Source organism: Acanthisitta chloris, unplaced genomic scaffold (genome assembly GCF_000695815.1).
Source record: "Acanthisitta chloris isolate BGI_N310 unplaced genomic scaffold, ASM69581v1 scaffold5407, whole genome shotgun sequence".
NCBI lineage: Eukaryota > Metazoa > Chordata > Aves > Passeriformes > Acanthisittidae > Acanthisitta > Acanthisitta chloris.
The window spans coordinates 342-14,469 of record NW_008680794.1 but is presented as its reverse complement, the minus strand read 5'-3'; positions in this window follow the sequence as shown (position 1 = coordinate 14,469).

Genomic DNA, 14,128 nt, shown 5'->3' with positions numbered 1-14,128 from the left:
TCAACACAAATAACTGAAACAAGAGATTGGGTCTTTCTACTTTAAATCCATTGACTGTGATGTTTTAATCTCACTGTTGGGGCAATAAAACAAGATCAGTTGCCTGCACTTGAAATAACTGCTTTCATGTCTTCAGAGAACCAATAAATTGACTCACATAAAAAAAAATGTTTACTGGTTTTATTTCTAATGCTAAATGATGAATGAAACTAGCAAGAACCAGAAAACCTTGCTACTCCATTCTGTGATTACTCTTCTCTTTGTCCCCCATTTTGTATTACAAGGGGGACAGACACTAGTGCTTTTTAGCTGTTGGACTTTAGTTTAATATCTCATCCTGGTTTCTGTGTATCCAATCAAACAGATCCTAAAATATATGAGGATAATACAGTATCACTTATCCTCTGTTTTCAGGTACAAAAAAAAACCTGTTTATGTCTTACCTGCACATAAACATCTTCACCAAGTTCATACATTCATATCTGACCTTCAATGTCACTAATTTGGATATGAATTTTGTTTTCTTGCAAGAAGCACATGGATCAGTTGGTTGAAATGTTACATAATTCTGAAATTTCCACATTAATTTATACTTTTTAAGCACAAAAATTTAAGGGAAAAGTGTTAAAGTGAAAGAATAACTGCCCTCAAATCAGATACTAAGTGCACTTTTCTTTCTTTGTATGTTTCCTGCTTTTGAAAGGTAGAATAGGCAGAAGTTTTTCAAGCACTGAAATAGCAGGTTTGGTTCCAACAGCAAACACATGGTTTCTGTGTAAGCACAAAGGAAAATAGAGTTCAAAATTTATATTGCTCCCTCATGCATTTCTTCTGGTTCCATCCTGTCTTCCAACTATAATACACAAAAGCATCAATCTCACTGCAAATATGCTTTACAATTTTGCTTTTCACTTGAAGTATAAAGCATACATAGTTTTGTTCCATTGCCTTTCTTTCTTTGATGAATAGTGTAGCTCAGCATTGATTACCTTGGTAACAAACTCAGCATGCATTATGTGGACTCTAATCCTGTTGCCTCAGTAAAAATTACCCTAATCAGGGTGGGGCACTAAATCCTTTTCTAATTTAGCGTATATAATGTATATATTAGTTTCAGCAGGGCAGACAAATGATTGAAATTAATTACAGCCTTTCAGGTTTTGACAGACACTGAAATCTTCCCAGTTTCCCACATCTCACAAGAGCACTTACTAGAAAAATTAAAAGCTTATTCCTACAGTTTCAAAGCTTTTTTCTTAACTGAAACAGGTGTCACCATCTTTCAGTCAGGTGTAAATGCATAACTGAACTGTGAATTCCTTGTATGACCTTCAGTATACAATCAACTATGGTTATGCATTTGTACTACAAAATAAACAGAATACATATATTTTATTTTTTTTTTACTGTATCTCAAAGAAAGACACTCCTGGATCTCCTTGCTGGTGTTGACCTACTGAGTAATCAGAGCTGAAGAATGTTCGTATTGTCAGTGAGTTTAACAAAGACAATATATGTTTCTTCCTGAAGCATTTTGTCCCATGCTTCACAAAGGAAACAACTGTACAGTGTGTGTTTCACTTCATCTATCTGCCTTTCATCTCAATGAAGTCAGGCATTTATCTTTGTCAATATTGTATTCAGGAATTATTTTATTCCCAAACCCAAGAATTTAATAAACATAGTATAACATTCCAACCCTCGAAAGATAATGTACAGCCAATGACGAATTAGAAGTCAAATCAGATTCACTGTTTCTTTAACAATACATTTTTAAAGCATCTTCTTTTCAGTTTAGGGCCACTGTGCACATTGATTTGCAGAAATGTGCAACAAAATGAAATTAACCAGTTCAGGGTTATTTGGGAGGGAGAGACAGAAAAGCTGTAAAGTTTTGTGTTCATTAAAACATAGAAACAGATTTGAATACAGATGGAGAACTCATGATGTTACTAGGAAAATAATCATCAACAGGGTATTGTTTTTACATTTCTATATTTAGAACAGATAGTAAAATACTTGCAAGAATGTCCATGCACTCAAATGGACAAAACACTTGTAGAATCATAGAATGGCCTGGGTTGGAAGGGACTTTAAAGATCATCGAGTTCCAACCCCCCGACATGGGCAGGGACATCTTCCACTAGACCATCACTTGAAAAAAACAAACCATAGTAGATGGAAAATCAGCTGTCAAAAAGGCAAATGGAGAAGAGAGAAATGCAGTTTGTATGCAAACCAGATTAAGTGAAGATATAAGTCCACAGTCTAAATTAATACTTCACTTTCAATAAGGATGACTGTGAAGAACATGGGTGCAAATGAAGAAGGATTGATAGGAAAATACATATGAGAATGAAAATTACTATTCTTCTGTTGAGATCTCTATTTAACAAGATCTCCCTGGAGACAGCATCCAGCCTCCCTAGGAGAAAATCTGATGGGAAGGTTGGAAGCAATGATGCCACTGGACATGCAGAAGAAGTGGTGCAGCCAGTACTGAACCATACCTGGACACAGCACAAGCAGGAGTACTTATACAGAGTGTTATCTGTATGGGAATTCTTAAATTAAGTGTCACTGATTGTACCACTAATTCTCTAAGCCAGAGGTTCACATTATCTCATGCTTTTGCAGTTCTATCATGGCATCAGTTAGCAGAATATGTAGTAGGTGTTAGGAAAAAATTATGCCTTTGACAAATTTGAGTAGCACACTGTGTTACTAAAACCTTGCAGAAAACCTGTCAGAAAATTGGTGAAGAACTCAAAACTCCTTCCTGGAGTTAGATCAGCTTCGTCACTGTGCTAGACCAGCAAGAGCATGGGCCAGTTCTTTCAGACCTGTATGGTGGAGATAATAAAGCTTTACTAGATTAAGATTGTTAATTCTTTCAAGTCCTCCCAGTATTTTTTCTTTTTTTTTTTTAACTGACATTCCCACTGTTCATCCTACCTTTATCCACAGACAATGCAAACACTCTTGCTGAAAACTGAAATGAAGGATGTTGCTTCTTGCTTGACTTGCATAGGTCATTTTGCAGAGCCCACACGGTGGAGCCAGTTCCTCAGCAGTCACGTTTCTGACACCACTTTCAGCTCACGGGAGGCCTGAGCTGCCACATAGTGCAGATTCCTCTAGTTCTGCATGACTAACTAAGCATTGGAATAAATGCAGTTTATCCAAGTTATACTTGAGCTATTAGATCTAATGTTTAAATAAGCATTGATAGTAATGGGCTGGTATTAATTTATATCTATAAAACTTTTATATTTTGTCTGCATGCATATTCACGCAGTCTATGTACATAAGTGTTTTGGCTTCAATAGGCTGAGAATACTCCAACTAATTCAATTCCCAAATTCCCAAAGAATCTTATCATAAGGTAAGAGGAGTTACAGGTAAAAATCTCCCACTGGTATGTACAGGATTTGTGCTGATTTGAGTAATTATGAGACTCGGACTGCAGGACATGCTATCCTGCATACTAGTAATACTCTGCCTGACTAGCTCTTTCAGTCTACATAGGCCTTTTCTCTGCACGTCTCAGTCATCCTTCATGGTTATGTTAATTTCTACACCGAATAAAAAAACCAAAGACATTTCCATTAAAGTTTGATTCGTTCAGAGAACAGTGATTTCATTTTTTTCTTAACACTGCAGGCTACCAGCCATTAAGCCCTAATTTAAGAGCTCCCACAGTGTTGTGCATTGTCTGTGTAATAAATCTCTGTTGGAGAAAGAGTATAATCATGAAAGATTTTTTTCTTGTCAGACATCATTGAGCAACAAATGGCAGCAGTGTCAGCAGTCTACCTAAATTTACAGCTAAACAAATGCTACTGACTCTTGACTAAACAGATGAAAGTTGATTTGTTGCCCAATAGTGTGTAAGACCTATAATTGAAACACTGACTTCATTGTCTCTGTCAAGAAAGGTAGGAGATGCAAGTTCAGAAACAGTATGTACCATGCCTAATGCCTTAGAGCACTTTGCTATAACTTCCACCACTGAAAAATTCTGCAAAAGGCATAGTCAGTGTAATCCTTATAAAGCTGAGGGTATGGAACATGTCTTCTGCCTTTAAAGTAGCAATTGTGCCAGGACTTAAAGACAATATGGTGTAGTAGCAATGAACAGTGGAAATAGTTGTTCTTGTACTAGTGTACATCACCAGACTATTTCAATGCTACTGCAAGAAGCCCCATAAAATATTTTGAACATTCCCAACCAGAGTTCCTATATGTGCTTCCTGTAGACTTATAAAACAAAATTCATAATATTTTCTGTGTGTACAGGCATCTCCTCCTCCTCTTACAGGTGATGCAGAGTAAAGGTATAATGCACAGAATCTTGCAAGGCAAGCAACTTCTCACTTTTACCCAGGGATGTGATCTGGGTTATACTTAGATTTGCTTTCTGTTGTTTTATATTCCAATTAATATGATATTTTAATGGTTAATAGTGTAAAACAATGAATATTGTATTAGTAAAAGTTAATAAAAGAAAGCATTGCCTGTCAATAGTCATTTGGGAAACCTGACAAAATTTGCTGCCTATGCTATTTTGCTGAACTTGGCTGTCCTAGTTACTATTTGTCATCCATGCTGGAAGCAGAGTGTTCCCTTATCACAGGATCTAACTGAAGGATCATAGGATGTAAGGTTCAGTTCCTGATGCACCTGTTCAAGTGAGGAGTCTCTTCACTTGGCAGTATTTACTGTGACTGAGCTGTTGAATAAAAGACATGCTCTAAAATTTGTTGCCTGGATAGACTTCCTGAATGTAGTTGCACATATTTTCATGTCAGCAAGGGAATTGAATGAGGAGACTAATTCCATTTATGCACGCACAGAGAAATACTTGTGACCAATAAACAGTGATCATATAACCAGTCAGAAGGAGTCTACCTGTTGAACATCTCCTTGCCCCTGCTTCTGACTCACTGCCTGGTCTGAGGCACAAAAAATGCCAAGATTCCCTAGTTGGAACTGATGGAGGGAATATGTGAGAACATTCACATAATCTTAAAGTAGGATGTGGAGTTTTGCCAAACAGCCCAGATGATGAAGGCACAAGGCAGTATTACCTGCTGAAAACTTTCCCATCTGTGTCTTGCCACTGGGAATCTCTGTATAATCCGTCTATCCTGTTAGCACTTGCTGGAATTTATGATCTGGGTTTTTTTTCCATCACTGTATGGACACTTAATTAAAGCATGCAAATACTCAATTTGGAAAACACCCCTGGTTGTACCTGGGGAAGGAAATGACACCATTTTCACCATAACAGAAGCTAAATTCAACTCCATATACATAATTACACTGGCCACAGCCCAGAAACCTCTCTTGCTTATATCTCCAAAATAATCCATGGGTCAGTGATGTGTCAGTGTATGTCTCACTGATGTATCAAGCATCAGGTCTTGCTGTGGATATGGTTCCTTCTCATGCTTCTCTATATGTACTTGATAAGACCTACAGAGTATTTTGCCAGCCTGTCTCAGTGGCTGTCTTACTGCTTAAACTCATGCTAGGGTTGTCTCTAGAAGCAAGCTCTGTTCTAGAGGTGGATTTCTTTTCTTTCTTTAAATTTTGGGAGGATTTTTGAGGGCCCTTTCATCTTTCTCCTGGTGATGATTTCTTGCTTACCTATGTCTGGTCTGGAATAGCCTGCTTCTTTTTGCACGGGAGGTGGTCACTGCAGGCTGCAAACTGAACTGGTATAGAATCAAGATTGGAGGAGACCTTGAATATTGAGTCAAACATTAGCCTACCACTCTGCTGTAACCCCAAAACCCTAAACCATATCATCCAGCATCAGATCCAGACACCTCTAAAACGCTTCCAGGGATGGTGTCTCCACCACCTCCCTGGGCAATCTATTCCTATGTCTGACCACACTAACAACAAAAATCTTTTTCCTAACATCTAGTCTGAATCTCCCGTGTCTCAGCTTTAGACCATCCCCTCTAGTCCTTTCACTGAAGGCATGGCAGAATAGACTATCCACAGTGAATATGGATGTGTTGACAGAGTCAGTTTTGCTGACAGAGTTGCCAAACTTCCTGGAGCTCTTTATGAATTCTCTGCACTAGGTAGCCACTGGTTGACCCATCTCACAAGCACCAGGCAGATTTCTGCAGATGAGATCTTTCTACAGAAATGCATGATTCTGGTTTATCTTGCATTACTGTCACCACTATACCAAAGGCACAAGACGTTGTCCCAAACCTAATATGGTTCTCTGCCCATCTAGCAATATACTTCTTGAGCATGTTTTGGTTGTTCCACCTAAACTGCTGAACGGTGAAGCAAACCTGTTGGATCTGACAACTAAACCTGGGTTATGGACACATGTCTGTGTGTGTGTACAGAAGCAAGTGTTTTCCAGGGCTTTGAAAGCAATTGAAAGGTAGCAGGCAAAACAATGCAGCTGACAGAAATGCCTGGATGGCATTCAGAAAGCATCCAAATGAGCTCACAATTATATATTTTAGATGCACTGCATTGCAAAGTGGGTAGATGGAACACATGCTGAAATACAGAGAGTATTTTGCCCATGTTCCAGCCAAGAGTGCCAACACATTTGTAACATTCACCTAGATATGTTTACTTGGTTTGTTGTTTTTTTTCCTAGCTTATCCAAGTATAAAAACCTTTACCTACAAATGTGACAAAATAACATATACTAACAAAATTTGCATTTTTGTTTCTTGTTTCAGTATAGAATTTTATCCATGTGGACTTTTAAATAACGTAAGTGGTAGAGCAGAGTACGCCAGAGCAGCCCTTGGATTTTGTAGATTAGTAGCAGTAAAAATAGAATAAATCCTGGCAGAAAGATATTTTATAGAGCTACCTACTTTTAGTCCATGTAAGTACCAGATTCTGCTCTTTGACAAGAGAAACTGTGGAAAAAATGTGGATTGTGACATAATAGCAACATAATTTAACTCCATAGGTTGTTTTTCTTCTTTTGGCAGACAAAGATCTGACTGTTGATAGGTTTCCATTCGTGCCTACCATGTTTTCCATAGCCTGGCACAAATTTCAGTGAAGTGGAAGGCATATGACAAACTGGCTTCTTGGCTGCGACATGGCACACCAATTATGGCATGCTCGATGAGAAGCACTGTGTGAATGTCTTTTGCACACTGCCAGGCATGCTATGTGCAATCAGCTGAAAAACAACATGGGGTTTGCTGCACCTTCTTTTTTGTTGCATTATTTCCCACAAATTCCTTATCAAAATAGAAGGTACATTATATTAATATTTGCCCCAGGCACAAAACAATCATTCCAAAATAGTTCTGTAATCTGGTGTAATTGTTCTGTAGTCTGGCACTGCAGTGAAACAGAGTTAAAGCAGGCACATCTCAGCTTGCTCTACTGACAGAACAAATCCAGTGTGCTCAGCTTCTGCTTGCCTGTGGTGCTCCATCCCACTAACTGTGTTGTTAGCCCTCCACTGCACTTGCAACACTTATTCAATGTCTTTCTTGAAATAGCAGGCTCAAAATTGGACTCCAGAACCATTTGCATGAGTGTTGATGAAGGAAATTGTTCCTGTCACCCTGCTGGCTACACTCTTGTTAGTGCAGCTCAGTGTGTACCACACCATTCATGCTCCATTTATTGTTCACCAGTATCCACACATCCTTTTGTGCAAAGCTGCCTGCTGGCCAGTTGGCCCCAGTCCAGCCTGCTGCATGGGGTTGCTCCTCCCCAGGTGTAGGACTTCGCACAGCCTTTGCTGACCTGCTTCAGGCTCCTTGTCAGCCCATTTCTTCAGGCTGTCTGAGTTCCTCAGGATAGCAACCTGTGATTTCATCCTTCAGCTTGCTGTAGGTATATTTTGTGCCACTGTTCAGGTCATAGTATCTGAATAAATTGAATCTAAATTATCAATATCTCTTGGACTTATCTCTTTCTTTTCAGTCATAGATATATGGAGTTTCAAGGATGGGGACTCTGTATGTACTGCATCTCTGCTTTTATGGGACATATTTATTGACCTTGCCATTGGCTCTTGTTACTTCTTCACTCACAGACATTTTAAGCTGCCTTCATTTTCTCCTTTCTGTTTTATGGGCTCCTGACAACCAGCCTATCTTCTATCATGAAAGTAATTCTTGTGCCACAAATCTTTTTCCACCTGCTGCTCCTTCACATTCAACCCTATTCTCTTTTCTGCCTGCCCCAGGAATTTATATCAGTCTCGGTATCTCTTTACCATACTCAGTCCCCATCCTCCTTACAGCAAGAGCTCCATATGTCCCTTGTCCATGCTATTCTCCTTGTGACACAATAGAAGCTTTGTATCCCTCTTCTTCCCTTTATTTCCTTCTTTTTTTTTTATCCTGCTCTGCCAATAAATCACTCAGTGATTTATCAGTAAATATGCCTAATTGGGAAGATGAATAGGGAAGACACTCAGTTTATAGCTGGGCAATACAATATTAACTGGTGTGACCAGCTGGCTGTTTATTTGATCTGCAGAAAACTGAAGAGGTATTTAAGCTGCTGGAGTGCTATGGTGCTGCCCATTCTATCATTATCACATTACTTGCAAGCAGAGAGAAATGTCATCAAAATGATGTCATAACACTTAGCCAACTGGCTTATGTGATGCTGGTCCCAACACATTTTTGAAGTATGCTGCAGTTGCAAGGTTGGATCTTTTAGGCTGGTTTTAGGCAAGCTTATCTGTATCAAGTAGCACATATTAAAATGCCTCCTGTTTGTCAGCACAACATTTCCCTCATATTTTATTCTACTGCCCATGTGCATTTTTCAGATTTACAGAATAGCACACCTACTGCAGCACTGCAGCTGACCAGCTGACCACCAGTTCAGAAAGAGCTAATAATACTGTGATTTTATCCCATTTGGGTCCTTTTCATGTATAGATATGAGACTAATATCACTTTCTGACTGCAACCTTTTGAAAAAGCAGTGTTTTATTCACTCGCTTAAAATTAGATCCTGTCATTGACAGAAGTAATATTTTTATTCATTTTGAATATTAAATATGAAACTCTTATAATGTCAGTTTTATCTAGATTTTATCATCAATGCACTACTCTGTTGAGTGATAATAATGACATGACAAATGGGAGAATATTGTCTCATTAGTATTAAACCAATTACTCTTGTGGGTGTGACCAGCTCTTTTCAAGTTTTTGTATGTTTATATTCAATAAAGGTCAAACAACTGAAGCATTTGTGTGTCTTTCAGTCTTCAGTAAATGACAGATAACTTTGCAGTTTCCTTTAGAAGCAGCTGACAGAAGCATTTGTGTGTCTTTCAGTCTTCAAGTAAATGACAGATAACTTTGCCAGTTTCCTTTAGAAGCAGCTGACTGCCATTCTTGTGAAGTATGTCTTCATTGTTCTCTTCTGGTGATCCACAAAATATCCAGAGGACTTTCAGCTCTCAAGTTCTCTCTGCTTAAGCTGTTGTATATATTCACCACCAAACTTAACATTTAAGGGCTCTGGATGCAATCTCGGAGGACAGTGTGAAATACCTGCTATAGCCTTATTGCTTGCAATTTGGAACCACAGAAAGGCTGAATAATTTTCCCACAAGTCTCTTACTTGTTCCTTCTGCTCTGTGTTCCATTTTGTAAATACTATCTAAAAAATTTATTTTGATGGGGAAACAGATGTAAAAGGGTGAGTTGACATTCTCAGTTTCTTGCAGAAGCAAATGTAGATATAACTCTAGAAAAGTAAGCATGACCTTAGTAAGTATAGTCTTTTGACAAAGACTCAGCTCCTGAGAGCAGTGCTTTTCCATTGCTTTGTTCTCCTTTGTACAAACGATGTAGGGATGAGGATGTAGAGGCAAGGAGAAAAGGAAAAAACCACTGTCTGGGAAAAAATGCTTGAATTAATGACAGTTTGTATCAGTGTTTGTATGAATAAGCCAAAACTGGAGTTGGGTTATGCTATGTAAGTGGCAGAATGTGCTGAAAAATATCTGATCTTACTTGCAATTGCTGTTGAATTGCCTTGTAATGGAAAAATAAATTTTTCTGGTTTAATAGTTGACTTTCTCCATCAGTACATTTCTTTCACCTTAATTTAGTTCTACAAAAAAAAAACCCCAAACATGCAAGGAACAAAATTCTTTGGATGAAAATCCTGTAATAACCTAATTGCAGCAGGAGCTGATTCTTTGTAGACCTCATAAGAGAAATTACAAAAGTACCACAAAAGTTTTCTAAGCTTTACTCTTTTGTAATAAACGAAGGTGGCTGGCAATTGCAGTAATTTCTATGGTTATACATTAAAAGCCTTTTCACTGGCTCTATAATTTGACTCTGTGTGGCTGGAAAGTGCCAAAGATTTGTAACTTCTTTCTCATTTTCTCAGCAAAATGTCAAGATATGGAATTTCTGTAGTTAGAGATGAAAGCATCTTAGTTGCTGAGATTTCTGTGAAATACATTAATAACTTGAAAGAATAAATTTACTTTTACATTTATAATCAAAGTAAATTTACACATTCTGATTTGATGAGTTTTGGAAATGCACATGTCTAAATCCACGAATAGCAACACAGTTATGCTATAGAGAAATATAATAATTTCTAGATTGATACTTTGAGTGTATTGACCTGATTTGACTAGGCAGCCTTTTATTAAAGTGTATTTGTCCATGTCCTGTACCTAAATTCAGAATAAGCTTCAAAACATTTCTCCAGCCCTGCTGACAAAGCCCTAGTTGTAATGGTGATTAGTATTATGTGGAAAAATATCTATTTGAAGTGTAAAGTCCCAGCATATGTATGAGAAATAAATATAACTGCCCAATCTAAATCTCTTGGCCAACTATGTGTCTTTGCCTCTTTGAACAGGAATTATCTTGTACTTGTTCAAAATGAGACTGAACACTCTTGGATTAAAGAGCTTTCGCTTTATGCATCTGCAAGAAGAAATGAATAATCATGATGGATGGAGACAATAGAGAGAGGTGCTAGTTTGCTAATTAGTCAAGGATCTTGCACTAATTCCTGGTCCCTTGAGCAAAGCCTAAATAAAATCACTTGGGAGGAATCGCTATGTCAGGATTGCTAGAAATAGCAACCTCCTCCACTCTCTGGAAGTGAGTTATGAAACATGAGCAAACACAACCTCTTTATCTATTTCTGGAAGTCAATTTTGAATCTTTGTCCCCAGTAGCATCAAGGCTTTGGCTGATGGATCCTCACAATTGCAGGTCTACCCTCCCACCATGTTTGGATGTTACTCAGAGTTTTAGTTTACTGACACAGAAGATGCTTTTGTCGGGCACTTCTCCATGACATGTAAGGAATGTGGACTGATGCTGTGCTTTCTGTCCTAGGACTTTGCTTCTCACCAGCTATACTACAGAACTATTTAAGCTCTGATATATTTCAGTCCTTCTATAAAGGTAGGCAAGGTGCAGGTTAGGGACCATAATTCTAAAAGTGCTCAGGTTCATCTTACATCTAAACCATTTAATGGAATATTTAAAGGCATTTGAGCCATGAATGTCTTCTGATAAAGACATGCTGCAGTGAGTCAGAGGAAGATTTAGAGCTGGGACATTTTGGACTGGGAAGTGGGATTGGTGTTTAAGTTTATAAAGAGTCTGAGTTTCTCTTCCAGACCTTTCTTATGTGTGTTTGGATGTTACAACTAAGAATTTTATCACATTAGTTAATACAAAAGAATAGTTAAGAATAAATGTTATGTATAAGCTTTAGAAAATTATCCTGGTAAGCTTAATCAGCCTTTTAACATTTGACTAGTCCTTTTCACTTCAGACTTACAGTTTGATGTCAATATAAACAAAATATAAATTATCCACAAGTGAAAAGGAGCCACCAAACTGTGGGATTTTCATAGCAGACATCTTCAGATTTTGCTTTTATGAAGTGATGAGGTCAAATTCTTACTGTTCTAAGCCTCAGTGCCAGAGCATACATGAGCAGATTGCTTCACTCTTGAACAGAGACTTACATTTCATCAGGGATGCCATCTGGGCAATGCTTACAGTAACACTGTAATGGCTGTTTAACTAGAAAGTTCACAGGATCCTATGTGTTGAAGTAGCCTATTTTTTCATGGATAGATGCTGTCTGGTGAATTTTAACCTCACTTCTTGAATGCTTTTCATCTCTGAACTAAACTAATATTTTATAAATCAATTTTAAAGCCTGTCTTACTTTTTAAATATATATAAATCTGTCTTTACCATTATCTAAAGCAACAGTAGATGCATTGGCTACAACACAGAGATGGGAAACACCAAATTGTGACCTGTGGTTTCCCCCAACACAGATTTCTTATCTCATCAAGAAATTAGGACAACAAAACTTGTTGGAAGTCAAGGCTCTAAGGATTTTTGTGTATGGGATGAATCATCAAGAATCCTGGAATCCTATTTCTGTTTCATTATTCTTCTATGTAATTATGAGCTAATCCCAGTGCTCCTGACTCCCTACCTGCTTCCGTTCTCTTTTTAGACCCCCTCTGCTTTAGACAAAATTCAATTTTGACTGTTGTCTTCTATGCCATCTGCATATTTTCTTAAAACACTCCAGTTGTACAGGGAACAAGTAGGTGTAAGATGTTGGGAAATGGAAATGAATATTGAAGAAGAGGTGGGAAATAGTAGGTGCTCTGTTGGGCATAACTACATAGCTCCTGTCTACCTTTTTCATGTCTTCACCTATAATATTGCAAAGTTACTGGAATACCTTGGGTGGTTCCAAACCTTCATCTGTTAACTTGCCTCAAACTGTTCATGGCACAGGTATATGTAATTGTTCTTTGGCTTACACTGCTCTTTAGCCTTAATAACTCCCATCATTTGTTGGTGTTTACCTCTCTGATGATGTGTATATACAGACAGCTGTCACTTCCCCTCTTACCATTTGTTCACTATGCGAAGCACACTGAGCTTTTACAGTCTCCTCTTATAAAAGAGGCTCTTTAATTCCCTTGTCTCCCCTGCACCTGTTCCAATTCATCCTAATTCAGCTTTATAAGGCTGCCAGACCTGTCTCAGAGGTCACACCAGGGTCTCTCCAGCTCCAGTGACATGCCCTCGGTTTGTGCCTTGGTTTTTTTGTGAGCAGTTCCTTCCTGGTAGTGCTTATTGACACGTTATCATCACTGAACCCCACTTTTCTCTTTCACTTGCTCTTCATATGAGAAAAAATGTAGCATCCAGGACCATGATTTAAGACCACCGTGCTGCACTTTCTGCTGCTAAATTTTACCCACTGTAATTTACAAAAAGTTCAGGGATACTGAACTTTTCTGCATGATAACTCCACATCTCCAACCTATGCCATTTGCATTTTTCTTTAACCAGCTCGTACTGTTGTTCTCATTTTGTTACTAGCAAATAAAAAAAATCTCACTCCTTCTTACTGAGAAAGTATACTAAAATTTAGATCATGGTAATTCACCTTTCAGTCCAATGTCTTGTCTTTTGCTTAGTCAGTCCCTCATCCATTTTACACCACTGGTGCTAACCTCTGTCTTCCCTAAGTTGCCTGGTAATTCCTTGTGTGTCAGAGTTAACCAATATTTTTAGAAGTGATTTGATTTCTATGTGTCACATAAGGAACACATGCATGCTAACAAGTATGCTCACAATTTTAAGTGCAATCAGATGCATAACACTCTGCTAAATGAAAGGAGAATTAGAGCTGAAGCAAAACAAACAAATCCTATGCTTAATTTGATAATAAGGGTTTTATTTGGAGCTGGCAGGAACTGGATTTTCAGCTAGTTTAATGATTTCCAGTTTCCAAGAATCCTTGCAGCAGAGGAAGTAGAAACTTTTTAAAGGCCAGGGCAATTAATGCCACTGAATTTTTGCAGGGAAGCTGTTTATGAAGGCAATGGGAGACAGCACAGCAGGGAGCAGCACTGGAACCCAAGCATATACTTGGGAATTTCATAAGGAAGGGTGTGAACCTGTGATAGCCATTTGCACAGAGAAGCTGTTGGAGTCATCCCTCACCCCCTGCTGATCTCAGGCTCAGGGATATGCCACATACCCAGTGGGAAGCACATCTCCAATGCAATCTTCTTGGGGAGGGACCCAGCCTCTGCGAACCCAACAAGATCTTAGGGCAT